Here is a 14,243-nt window from a genome sequence, read left to right on the forward strand (position 1 = left end):
TTGAATTTCTGCTGAGGATGTAGTCACCGCTGAAATTAGAGGTGATACGATCAATGTTTCATCACGCGTTCGATTAGACGACGGCGTCATCGATTTACCTTCTCTGACCACGCTCGAAAATGCAGTTCAGAGTAAACGTGAAATTTTTACCCATAATCCCCTTGAAACAGTCGTCCAGACCGTCCGACCACCGCGGGCCGCTGGAATTAGAAGGAAAATAGGCCATATATTCAAATCAGAAACCCTGCGGAAGAAAATGCAGCATCTATACATTTTTCGCAGCAGAGACGACGTGTGCTTCGCCTTGTGCGTCAGCCAACTTTTGAACCGTGAAAAAAACGATTTTGAAACCGAACAAATCGCTAGACGATTACAACACGACGTGGGATCATCCGGGCAGCTTCGCTGACGTATCGAGATTTGAGAGACGTTTGAATTGTAAAATCGTAATCGTACACTGTCCTGCTAGCAAAGCCGGATACGCTTTCTTTCAAACTAGCAAGACTCCCCACGACAAAACTAGTTACTTGTTTTTACACGACAACCACTATCATGGGGTTAAAAGTGTCACCGGACTTTTAGGAACGAGTCACGTTCGTCATTTCTGCCAATCGGGGTTTGACATTTTATGGAAACATAACTGCGCTTACAGCTGCAGCGTTTGTCACGAATCCGATTGTTAAACACCCTAAGAATGTTCCTAAATGTCCAGAGTGTCAGAGACTGTGTAGCTCACGTTACTGTTTCGAGAGGCTTTCAAAACTTGCTTTTTCAAGGCAAGACCAGGAGAACAATCAACCTGAACACCAACCACATGGTTCTTTTTAAAAACCCTAGAGGTAAATTACCCATCAGCAAACTGGCTCATCAGATGTATCCGGCTAACAGCAAGTATTCTTTAGAACGCTTTCTCGACGCCGTCTCTAGACCTTACGGGTATTTATTTGTTGACCTGAAAGCACAAACGCCAGAAGAACTCCGTCTCCGGTCAGGGGTGTTTCCGGGGGAGAAACCGGTCGCGTATGTTCCGAAGAAGAAGAAAAAACTTTAAAGTATCGACAACAAATGTCAGAGCGATTGAAAAAACCCTCCCGCTGCTGAATTCATCACACCGGTCTCCACCCCGAAGGAGAAAGGGTATATTACGAGATGCCCACAGATCTCATCCTTAATTACATTTTGAAATATGTGGCGTTCATGGCTCTCTCAGCCGAAAAGATTCCCGACCCCTGCAGTACCGGGTTTTAAAAAAACAAAACAAGTGGCTCAAACTATTTGCGGATGAAAGAGTGTCGGTAGAAAGAAAAAGGAAAGTTTTTAATCAATCCGGAGGATTTCTTCTGCCTTCGCTCAGTGCAGCCATTCCTTTTATACGCAGCTTAATCGCATCCCGCAACAATGAACATGGAGACCGCGGAGAAAATGTATTTACTCCCTCAACATCAGATCGATAAACTTAAACATCGCCGCAGAGGAGGAAACCATGAGAGAGACTGTGGAAAACAACTTGGACGATGCGATACGAGGTATTTTATCGAGGACTGATCTGAACGGATACGATAAGGCGGAACTCTACGCGTCGGTGCTGCAAAATGATTAAACTTGGTTAAAGTAGGAGAGCAGGAAACCGCTCAACTGACCCTGTCTCTACCCGAAATACCGGAAAGTCGAGGTAATCCTCCCCGTTTCTGGCCACGTAGAACTCCAGGGGCCCGTTGTCCGTAAGAGCGGAAGTGGAGGTATTTCAACATAAGTGTACTTTTCGATACTCATGTGCGTATAAGGTCATGTGAAAATATGCAATACTGTCTTGGTATGCTCTGAGGATAGACTTTCTTCATGTTCTAACATTTTTTCTATTCTTCCCAAAAAAGGGTGAGCTTCTTTCGGCGCGTTAGGACAAACATCAGCCATGTTGTAAGCTCGCACGCGTTGTTCTAAGTACAGAGTATTATAAAACCTAGAGGGACGCTCGACTTTTATAAACAGGTTCGTATGCATGCGTTTGTCTGTACGTGCGTGTTTGTGCAGCTGTGTGTGTGTGTGTGTGTGTGTGTGTGTGTGTGTGTGTGTGTGTGTGTGTGTGTGTGTGTGTGTGTGTGTGTGTGTGTGTGTGTGTCATATTTTTGTTTGGATGTGGAATACACATGGCCGTACCATGTATGGTAACGTTTGTGTCACGAATGGATGTGAACCAGATTTAACATAACTATAAATATGTTTATGATCATGACCTTTGATCTAGATATAGAGAGTTAGAATGTGTATCTTTTTGACCTTTGACCTATACCTGTCAAAACTAAGGTTACAATATATACAAACTGTCTCTCTCTCTGACCCAAAGGACAGAGCTGTAGTGCTGCATGAATGTGATGTGCTCTGGATGTTCCGGACAAACAAAAAGAGAAAAGAAAGGATTATATTTTCCAGCTGCAGTATTTCCAGAGGTGGGAAGTAACACTCTATATACAAAAACAATGTGATCTTAAGAGTAGGTTTAACTGGCCGTACTTATACTCTTACTCAAGTTCATTTTTAATTACAGAAATGTACCTTTACTTCTCTACACTCGGTGGCGTTCCTGCGTTATTGTTAAATAGTAATGAATGTATGTAGTTTTAATAATTAGTTTATATCTCGTATATTGAGGTCGCGGTTCTCGCCCTACGCTGCAGTGTCTGAATGCGCACGCAACAACCCTCACTTTTATAACGGCTCAGTCCTGGAAGATGATGACCGACGAAGCGAGCGCGTCGATACACACGTATATTTATTCTTATTTGCTTCATTTATAATGTTAAATTACTTTAGTATACTTCTACCTCTCTGTGCTGCTGTAATATGTGGATTTCCCTCTGGGATTAATAAAGTGATCTATCTATCTATCTATAATCACGTGAAAAAACAAGTACACCCCATGGAAATGGTTTAAAAAATTTAAAAACACAAGCAGTGATAACCCTCTTCTCTAAACATTTAAAAAGCTGTAAAAAGTGATGTATTCACTCTGTTCCAGGTCAGCAATGGATGTCAGGATGGCCGAGCGGTCTAAGGCGCCAGACTCAAGGTTCAGACCTTCTCCCTGCTTAAAGGAGGATTCTGGTCTCTAAATGGAGGTGTGGGTTCGAATCCCACTTCTGACAGGATTTTATTCCCTCTAAAAACCCCCATGTGTGAATATTAAATGAATGAAGTTAGGATTCTAAAATGTATTTTGTACGTATGCAGTAAATTAAAGATGAAGACACTCAACACTGGAGAAGTTTAAATGAGAGGGAACTTATTTATATGTGAGGTTCTGTGCTGAGTGTAGTAGTAGTTCAGAATGTAGCTTTCAGATAAATGCTGATAAATACACACATTAAGAGGAGTTGTGGATCTCCTCAGGATGTTATTTGTGTTTTTGAGGGTTGGAGATGATTTAATTCTTGGATGATCTCTGTGGAAATATGGATGAATAACATGACACTTGAACAGAACGTGTGGTTAAATGACTCTAGAGAACGGTATTATTATAAAATTGTTGTTTTTAGCCCCTTTAATGTCTGACTCTCTCCCCACCACTCTCTCTTCCACATCCGCCCCACATTCTCACTGTGAACAAAGTGATTTCATTTCATTCTGAATCGCATTTTAAATTGTGAATCAGCACCTGATGCAGGATTAACGTACAGATCCATCTGATCTTTACACAAGCACAAACTGCTGGTGGAGGGAAACTTAGAGCTCAATTTGAATTCTCCTCCACTGCACAGTTTCACACAACACACACATCCAGCTAAACATTTCACCCAGGATTAACAGCATAGCGCTAACAATACAAATACAGTAAAGACACCAGTCTTCAAAGCCTCAGTTTATTTACAGTGATTTAAATTCAGGAATAAAATGTAATAATCTAACTCATAGAGATCTACATTTACACATCATTCTGTGGTTTATTTGTTTCTGGAAGCCCTGAACTGAACATTGTGGGGAAAATGTACTATGGAGTTATTTGAACTTTATCACATTATTTTTATTTAATAATTCATTATTTCAACACAGTAGGTCATTATTTTCACTTAAAAATTTTCATTTAATAACTTGGAATTTCAAGGTATATTAATATTCCAGATATTATCTTATTATTTTGATGTAATTGTTAAGGTGAGTCGAAATAATAATATAACACTTCAAAATAAATTCCACAATGAAGTGTTCAGTAAAAACAGACTTTCACAGAGAACATGAATCTTTTCATCAGCAATATTTCATTAATGAATTGGAATAAAACAATATCAGCTCTAACTGATCTGATTCACTCTTACAGAGCACTGAAGTGGGAGGATCTTTACAGGAGATTTATTACAAGCAACAGTTATAAATGGCAGTAATTTATCAGTAAATGTGTGTGTGAAAGTGTGTATGTGTGTGTTAGTGAGAGGGTCAGAGAACGACAGCTTTCCTCTGTTCCAGTCCAGCTGCACTCTGATCCTCTGGAGATTCTGTGTTACTGAGAGGAGAGTGAATGGCTGTGGTGTAGAACGTGTTCCATATTTACCACCATAATACCACACACACCAGATTCCACTTCTGGAGAATATATCTCCCTTCCTCTGAGCAGATTCTGTCATCACACCCACATACCACACTGTACAGTCTCCTACTTCAACATCCCAGCAGTGTGTCCCTGAGTTAAAGACCTCAGAGCCCAGGATACAGCAACGATCATCAAATCTCTCTGGATTATCAGGAAGCTTCTGTTCCTCATCACTGAGTCTCACACTGGTCAGATCATCAGATACAATGAGGAGAGGGTGAGCAGTGTTGGGGTCCAGAGTTACAGGTGCTGAAAACACACACACACACACACGCACACACACACACACACACACACACACACACACACACACACACACACATATTGGAGCTAAGCTAACTTAAGCATTACGTTAGTATGGAACTAGCTAACATTAGCCTAATCCAAAGAGATGATAACTGTGATTACAATATTAATGAATAAACATATATAACCGGGTGTATTTAAATTACAAATGTAAACAATCTTTATAAGAATTGTAAATCTAAAACTTTTGTAATCCTGAGATTTTAACTAAAAATTGGGAGGTGTCTTTGAGAAGGTGAAGGGCAGACTGAGCAGGTGGAAGTGGCTGGTCCCAAAAATGTCTTACAGGAGACGAATGCTGATCATCAACAACCTGGCAGCATCAACCCTGTGGCACAAGCTGGCATGTGTGGATCCGCCACCAAACCTGCTCTCGAACATCCAGGCCCTGCTAGTGGACGACTTCTGGGACAGACTACACTGGATCCCTCAAAGTGTCCTTCACCTGCCCAAGAAGGAGGGTCGCAGGGGCTGGTCCATGTAGGCAGCAGAACTGCAACGTTTAGACTCCAGTTCATCCAGAGACTCCTCACTGGACCCAGGAGTTTGGTATGGAGAGCAGCAGCCTATAGGCTGTTATAGAGAGTAGGAGGACTGGGGTTGGACACAACTTTGTTTTAATGGACACAAGAACACTAGACTTTGCTGGATTACCAGTTTTTTTTATCGTGGGCTTTTTAAAATATGGAACCTTTTTAAAAAACCAATCAAGGGGTGCAGAACACCACACTGGCTGCTGGAGGAACCCCTGGTTCATGGTGGGCAATTTAACATCTCTGGTGTGACCACTCCTTCATTATCTAGGGTTCTGGTCTCCTCAGGGATTGTGACACTCCGGCAGCTGGTGAACATCACAGGGACAGACCTGTCACGGGCTGAGGACTTAGCAGCACACCTGGTACTATGGTCCCTACACGTTGTGAATAAGCTCCTACATCTCTGGAGGTCCACCCTAACGTCAGAGGAGCGTGCTCAACAAAACAAGCGAGACTGGGCCTACAGAGGAAGAACCTTTTCCCCAGCTGGGCATCGCTCCAGATCTAGATGGGTGTAGGGGCCCCTCCTGGAGTTCAGAGGTGACATGAACATTGAGACAGTGTCCGGTAAGCTTCTGTACAAAGCCTGCGTGAAAGTTTTAAATAAGAAAAAACTGAATGGGAGGGTGGACACCCCATGATGAAGTGTACTGGGTTTTAATGATGAGTTAACGATGATTTTAATGTTAACCACCGTTAACCAGAACATTTTCTGACCTCCAATGGAGGATTTTACATGGAACTGTTTCTGTGAATTCTTTCATCTCCATTTTAAACCCTGAGGTCACACAGGAATGTCCGTTCTGTTCACAGAGAAAGACTGTTTTTCATGCGTTTATACATTGCTCCAGGTTGCAGCTATTGTTTCTGTTTTTAAAACAATGACTTGAGGTCATTTTATGTGGATTTTACTTTTCAGATTTTTATCTTTGGTTTTAAGCATGTTAGAAGAATCAGATTCAAGTGTCAGCTGATCAAGTTGATCAAAAATGGCGATATACCCGAGCAGAAAAAACAAAGTGGCACAGAACACAGACTGCGATGCCATAAAAGTTCTCTCCAGACTGATCAAATCCCGGATTCTGATGGATTTGAACGTTTACAGTAGTATGGGAGACGTGGAGATGTTCAAGGCGGTGTGGTGCTGCGAGGAGGCTCTGTGTTCTGTAGTGGAGGGAGAACTTTGTTTTACGCCAGCATTAGGCTGATAATGTTCTTAACGACTATCCGTTGTTGCGCTGACTTATTTATTTATTTTATTTATTTATGGTTTTTCTTTTTAATGCTCCTTTAAATATTTATTTATTTATTTATTGCGTCACCTTTGACTTTAATGTGTATAGGGTGGCGTTTGATAAATAAAGGATTGTAAAAAGTCAAAAGTCTCTCGCTCCCTCCAAGGGTTCTCTCTCTCTCTCCCTCCAAGGGTTCTCTCTCTCTCTCCCTCCAAAGGTTCTCTTGCTCTCTCTCACTCTGTGTGTGTGTGTGTGTGTGTTGCATGCTGGGAGTGTGTGTGTGGAGTACGGAGTGTGTTTCTGAGAGCGATTTAAAAAAAACAGTTGTTTATTTCTGTTACTTTCTTAATTTTCCCTTTGTGTTTTTCCTTTCTTTTCCCTCGTTACTTGACTGAAATTAGAACATGTACAAAAGTTTCTATCGTGTGCCCGGGAGAGTTTAGACCCTGGGATGGGGTCTATACCCGGGCAAACACCACCTAAACTAACACTCCGAAATGGGTGCAGGTGTGTACCAGAGCCTGGAGTGACGGTAGATGACTTACTTGTAGTTATGGGAGAGCAGGTAGGATTTGATCATGTAGTTTCAGCCTCACAGATGAGAGAATACACCTCTTGACCAAATTAGAGACTTTATAAGACAACAACATACAGAAGACTTTATCATCCTAGTGGGAGGTTTTAATTGTACTCTGGATTTTACACAGTGTAGAAACAGTGTGAAACCCCATGCAAGTGTTTAACCAATGTTATTAAAAATCTAGACTTATCTGATGTATGGAGAGAACATAACCTGATCACACGTCAGTGTACATGGGTAAAGATCAGTAACGAGAAGATCTCTGCTGCATGGCTGGATAGATTATATGTATCACGCAATGTGAGGAATAGAGTCTTAAAGTCAAAAATCTTCCCCACCTCAATGTCTGATCATAAACTAGTTACCTTGGAGTGTACCCTACAAAAAAAACGCATAAGAGTTGTCATTGGCATTTCAATGTTAAATTACTAGAAGATAGAAGTTTTTATGAAACGTTTAAGCTTTTTTGGGACTCATGGAGGAGCAAGCAGAATTATTATGAAAACTACATTCAATGGTGGGAAACAGGGAAGGTACAAATAAGACATTTCTGTCAGCAATTTCATCATATTCTATGTTCTGTATAAAAAAAGTCATTGGAATGTCTTGAAAGAGAAATTATTGGCATAGAACAAAGTATCAATAAAAAGGACTCTGTAAACCTCAAAGATCTAACTTGCTCAGCTCGATTCTAAAAGAATGAGTGGAACAAGCTCTTGTAAGAAGTTGGTTCTTAACAATGAAGGACATAGATGCTTCCACTTCTTTCTTTTTTAACCTGGAGCATACGGAAGGACAAGAGAAATTGATGTACTGTTTAAAGGATTGTAATGATCGAGACACCTCTGACCAAATGGAATGCACAAAATTCCTGTGGATTTTTACTCAAATTTATACACCACTGAGGAAGGGGAGTAGAAGACGTTCCTGATGGTCATGAAGAGCTGTGGTCATCTGCATCTAAGGGCAAGAAATAATTTTGTTGTAAATAAGCATTCAGATAAACAGGTAAAAAAAAAATAATCTGTCTTACAGTACCTTTTCCCTTTTTACTCTGTGGAAGAAAGAATGAGGAGATGGTGCTCTGTTTCGTCACAGGCATTTCCATCTTGGTTTGCGTAAAATTCAGAGCCACTGCCATGCTGTAGCCTCCGGACCGAGCCTGTGGATTCAGGAGTTTAGATATCGGTCGTGCCAGTTTCTGTTAGAAAGAAAACCTTTTCAAAAGATTGCTTACATTTTCACGCCGAAGGTGCGGCATTTTTACACCAGGCGCACTTATTATTGAGTACACAGCAAATACTGTGATTAAATATATATACACCGCCGCTGATTCATGAAGCACAGCCAGGAGGTCCGTGATATTTTTTTGTTGATGTTCTCACACTAGTGCACAGGTTCGCAACACAGCTTTTAAAATTAAAGACTTAATTTTAGTTTTTTTCTGCGCACACAAGGCATTCGTATCACTTCATAAAAATTGGGATTAAACCACTGGAGTCACGTGGATTACTTTTACGACACCTTTATGAACTTTCCGGAACTTGAAAGTTTTGGTTACATTAGATTTTCAGTGATGGTTTCTATTGTTTTTTGTGTTTCTTTTTTCGCAAGGAACATAATTCGCCCTCAAATAAATGATATATGTAGATATATATCATTATTTATTGTTTTTAAACAACTTTTTCCCCAGGTAACAGATACATAATAAAGGGTAGATACATACAGCCTTGATGGTATCACTATAGCAACAAGGAAAGGACAGTGTGATAGATTAGGATTTGTGAGAGAGTAAGAATGTCAGTGGGGTGATACTGATCTGTAAAATCAATGTTAGTGTGTGGAAATTTAAAACGTACTCTCTGTTTCTTCGCCCTTAGTTCATCAGCGTCTAGCCAAACTCCACACTCCTGCTCTGAGGAGAGAGCTTTACATGTCTTACTCTTACTGCTCTTCATGTTTCTTCTTCACCTCACACCACCCAGCAGTGGCAGCTTTTCTACCCCGTTAACCTTCAACAGAAAAAGATTTACTCACTGAGCAGTCTTACTCATTTTCTGCTTAGATAAGCGAACTTAATCTGTCTAAAAACAGAGCAGTAGTAGGTCTGACCAAATAAATAAGCTAGTAATAGTGCACTCTAGTTTTCCCGCCCAGTATTTGTTTGAAAGTCTTGGGGTTGCCAAGTTCTCCAAAATTCCTCTTCTTTTTTCTGTATACTTTTACATCCATTTTGTGGTATTGGCGCCCTCTTCAGCCTATTAGGCTATAACAACATTAATTGAATATGCACCAGGGGTGGAAAATATTCAAATTGAATACTTGTACTCTAATTTAATTACATTTCCAAGTAAAAAACAAACAGACAAACAAAACAACTTTTTTAAGTAAAAAATACTTTTGTTTCTTAATGGTATATCTTATGTAGGAAGGAACTGTTCCACAACCTTCCAAGCTTAACCCCGGGGCATAAAGACTTCTTAGAAGCTGTACTCACATACAAAGAAATCACAGCTGTGGCACTGGAACTATCTGCGGGCCATACACCTGGAGTGGACAGCCTGCCTGCCGAATTTTACGAGGCTTTCTGACCCGTTCTTCCACATGATTACTTCAGAGTTCTTCAAGTAAGCAATACTGAAAAAGATCCTTCCTAAGAGCGTTCAGCGTGCGTTTCTGACACTGCTTCCTAAGAAGTGGGATTTAACACTCCTAAAGAACTGGAGACCTGTGGCAGTCTTGTGCACAGATTACAAGATTATCTCCAAATGCTTGGCAAACAGACTAAATGAGGTGCTGCATGCAATTATACATAAAGATCAGTCTTATTGTGTAAAAGATAGACCCATTGCAGATAACTTGCATTTAGTAAGAGACTTATATGATTGTGCGATTTAAATGGGGTTCTTGTCAATAGACCAAGAGAAAGCCTTTGTTCGGGTAGAACACACATTTATTTTCGATACCTTAAAAGCTTTTGGGTTTGGTGACAATTTTATCTCCGTGATAAAGTTGTTGTACGCTGACTACGTTTACATGGACAGCATTAATCTAATTATTGACCTTACTCTGATTAAGATAATAATGTGATTAAGGTGTTTACATGATCTTAATCTGAAGGTGTTTACATGGGTCACTTTTAGAATACTCCTGTCATGTTCCCGTTTTACATGTTATAGAACATAATTAGATGAACAGCCCGCGTCATTACGTCACCGCGCCACGCCGTCCGACGTCCCTCCAGAATTTCACGTATCAATATACAGTACGTCTTCGTTATGGTACGGTATACAGTTTTGGGTGTTTTTATTTAATTTTTTTACGAACGCTTTAAGTGCAGTTAATTATTTGTCATGCTGTATGTGCTAATAGACAACTGCTTGAAGCGGTGGGTGTGTCCCAAATCACGTAGTTACCGTCTATATAGTAGCCGAGATGCATGTATTTTTCCCCACTACAGGCCTGTAGTAGGAAAGTATGCGATTTGGGACTCAGCCGAACTCTCTTGTTCGCCGTAAAACGTAAAACTGCCGTGTGTGATCGTGTCCTGTCGCAAAATGCGGTGAAAACTCCCACATGACGTTCATAATGTGATTAAGGTGTTTACATGTCTGTAATACACGTCCATAATGCGACTAAAACAGGAGTACTCCACCTGTCTTAATTAGATTATTGCTTACTTCGATTATGACCTTAATTAGATTAAGGTAAGTAAAAATTGCTGTTTACATGGTAGTTTCTTCATTAGAGTATGGTCTTATTCGGATTAAGAGTGGATTATTGTTGTCCATGTAAACGCAGCTACTGATGCTACTTTCATGATAAAAATGGCTGGTGGCCTGAGTACTGCTGTGAAAGCCCAGAGGGGGGGCTGTCCCCTCTCGGGTCAACTCTATAGTATATTCATTGAGCCTTTGCTACATAAACTTAGAAAAGATCTAATGGGTCTACAAGTCAATTTTCCAATCTCCCAACAACCAATTAAACTATCTGCATATGCGGATGACATGACGGTCCTAATTAGAGGTGAAGGTGATGTTGAAGAGGTAAAATGCGCTCTTGAGTGCTATGGAAAGGCATTATCATATAAAGATAACTGGCTTAAAAGTGACGCTGTGTGATGTGGCAGAGTCACTGAAAGTCCATTACTTCCCGGTGGCCTACATCGGGGAACGGCAGGTTTTAAATATCTGGGAGTTTTTGGGGGACAAATGAGTATAGACAACAAAATTGGGAGGGCCTGCTGGAGAAAATACGTGCGCGACTGTCTCGTTGGAAATAGTTGATACCATTGTCATACAGGGGAAGGGTGCTGGTATTTAACAACCTCATAGCCTCTTCCCTTTGGCACAGAACAATGATCCTGCAGCCTCCAGAAGATCTCGTGAGGCAAATACAGAGATTGGCTAAAGGCACCAGTGCTGTATCTACCCAGACAAGAACAAGGCCTAGTAGATGTTGGGTCCAGAGTGAAGACATTCAAACTCCAAGTGGCTCAGAGACTTCTCTACAGGCAGGATGTGAGCTGGGCTGGGATAGCGTGCACCTTACTGAGGAAATCAGGTAATATGGGCCTAGATTGCCACTTGCTCTTGATGAATGTTCTAGCAACTGTTTGAAAAAGTAGGTTTTTAACATGATTAAAAATGGTGAACAGAATAAATCTCACTGTGGAAAAGTGTAAATCACTGGATTCTGTAGGACTCTACTTTTGTAGAGGTAAGATTCATGGCCACCGGAAAAGTTGCCAAAAAACTATAAGCATATTTGAACATTTTGTTATCTTTTGAACATTAGGTGGCACTGGCCCCAAACTTTTAGGGTTCCCTCAGAATATGGTGCTAATGACACATACCAAGTTTCATAATGTTATGCCAATGCAGTCGAAAAATACAGTATTTTATAGCCAAAAATAGCCGACATGGTAATACTGGGTATCAGTCGACCCGGTATACAGTACTGAATCAAATAAGAACAGTCTCATGATTTTTGGCAAAGCTAGTCAGAAGTTGTAAGCCAAAAAATGTATTTCTTGACCAGTAGGTGGTGCCTAGTACCTGTAAATGTGCAAGTACCCTCAGGTCATGATTTTGATGATAAGTACCATGTTTTGTCTTAATACTCCCAAGCATTGCACAGATATAGCCTCCTGTCCATTTTGGCATGCTTGCCATCTAATTGGCTTCTGCATTACTCGAGAACGGTTTAATCAACTTAATTTCCATAGGTTTTGGTTGGGATGGACTGGCGATGATCTCATTCGATGTTGGTGAAAATCTGAAAAATTATCTAGAAGGAGTTTGAAAAAGAATGTTTTTTTTAATTATTTTTATATATATATATATATATATATATATATATATTTCAAAACGGTGGGCAGTAATTTTGGCTGACCATAGCATTATTGGTAACATTGTTCTTGGCATTACCCAAGGATTCTATCAAGACCAGTAGCATGACAATAGGCAAATGTAAATAAAAAGCTATTAGCATTTATTGATATTGCGTTATAATCTTTGACCACAAGGTGGGGTTGTCCTGAAACTTTATGACTACCTTCAGGATATGGTGTCACCCATTTTCGTAACAATACACCAAAGTGTTTGTAGAATACAGCATTTGACATCTAATTCAAAATTGCCAACACAAAATGGCTGACCTAAAAAAATGTCTAATCATTCGACTCAGTATGGTGTGGTATCGACAGTATCGACTTTTGTACAGCTGGTGCTATCGTACTAGCCTGCCCTTCATACAGGAAGCCTCAGTCCTCTTATGATTATTGTTAATTTCTTCTTGTGTTTTATTTGACCAATTGCATAGGTTGCGGTTTTGTTTTTTTAATAATTCTTGGCAAGTCTTTTTAACTTCAAATAAAATTTTTGTATGGAAACCCATGCCTCTTACCGTTACTTAAGTGAATTGTAGTTGTGTGCCTTTGTTTGGGTTGTTTTCCACGTTCCCTCGGGGTGGCGTAATCATTACAAACGAGCCACTTGTTACATAGGTAAAAGGAGTCGCTCTGCTAACACAGGCTCTAGTGAGGGTACGCCAAGATTGTGCTACATCTGCTACTAGTAGCAGTGGATTTACCAGCTCGACTGGTTCTCGGAGATGATATTTCTGATGGATGGCACTCCTTGTGAGGTTCACGTTCATAGGGATCTATTGTCTGAAGCCAGAGGGCTGATTTATCACCCTTGGTTGGAACTTTGGAAACTGTGAGTCTGGCCCCTGAGCGGCACCAGCTCATAGATTCCAGTCTCTCAACCGAGGTTGTAGAGACCATGTTAAATGCTAGGAATGTCACTGAGACCCAGTAAACTACGCAAAGGCTACAGTCCTGGAGTACTTACAGGAACGTTTCTCAGGTTGGCTCCTTCCACAATTAGGATCTACATGGCCACCATTTCAGTCAGCCATACCCCGATTGATGGAGCCTCTGGGACGAACCATACCCTCAGTATGACGGGGTGAGTATACTCATTCCCACAGTGTGGAGCTCACACAATGTTGAGTTCCCTTTGAAAGGGAACATCTGGGTTGCGCATATTTGTCATACTGGGGTAGGCCTGTGAATTGCATCTGCGCTTCAGACAAAGAGAAGCTGATGACGTGCTTTACTGGTGCCGTTTTATAGTCACGCGGTGCGTGAAATGCCACATCACCTGTCCACAGCAGACCTATAAATAGGCGTGATTTTGCACAGACTTCAGATACTTGTTGTGAACGAGTGTGCTTCCCACAGCGTGAAGCTCATGCAACGTCTCATTCCCTTCTCAGGGAACAGGGTTACATGAGTAACCCTTATGTTTTTCATAGTTATGCAGATGACACACAGCTTTTATATATCAGTGTCACTGGGTAATCAAGAGCCAATTAACAAACTGATTGCATGCTTGAATGAAATATCTGACTGGATGTTACAGAACTTTCTATAGTTAAACCAAGATAAAATTGAGATATTATTATCATTTAAGGAACTTTGCAGAAGTTCATTGATT

The 14,243-nt window shown here is 40.7% G+C and overlaps 1 protein-coding gene and 1 non-coding gene across 2 annotated transcripts in view; one reads left to right on the top strand and one right to left on the bottom strand.

Annotated features, from left to right (window-relative positions):
* Nucleotides 1-14,243, bottom strand: part of LOC128629044 (E3 ubiquitin-protein ligase TRIM35) — a 328,938-nt gene that overhangs the window by 169,336 nt on the left and 145,359 nt on the right. The gene's annotated exons all lie outside the window — the stretch shown is intronic.
* On the top strand, nt 3,030-3,143 carry trnal-caa (transfer RNA leucine (anticodon CAA)). The gene is made up of 2 exons: nt 3,030-3,067; nt 3,098-3,143. It is a non-coding gene; the product is annotated as a tRNA-Leu (tRNA).

The sequence above is a fragment of the Ictalurus punctatus genome, chromosome 24, assembly GCF_001660625.3.
Source record: "Ictalurus punctatus breed USDA103 chromosome 24, Coco_2.0, whole genome shotgun sequence".
Lineage (NCBI taxonomy): Eukaryota > Metazoa > Chordata > Actinopteri > Siluriformes > Ictaluridae > Ictalurus > Ictalurus punctatus.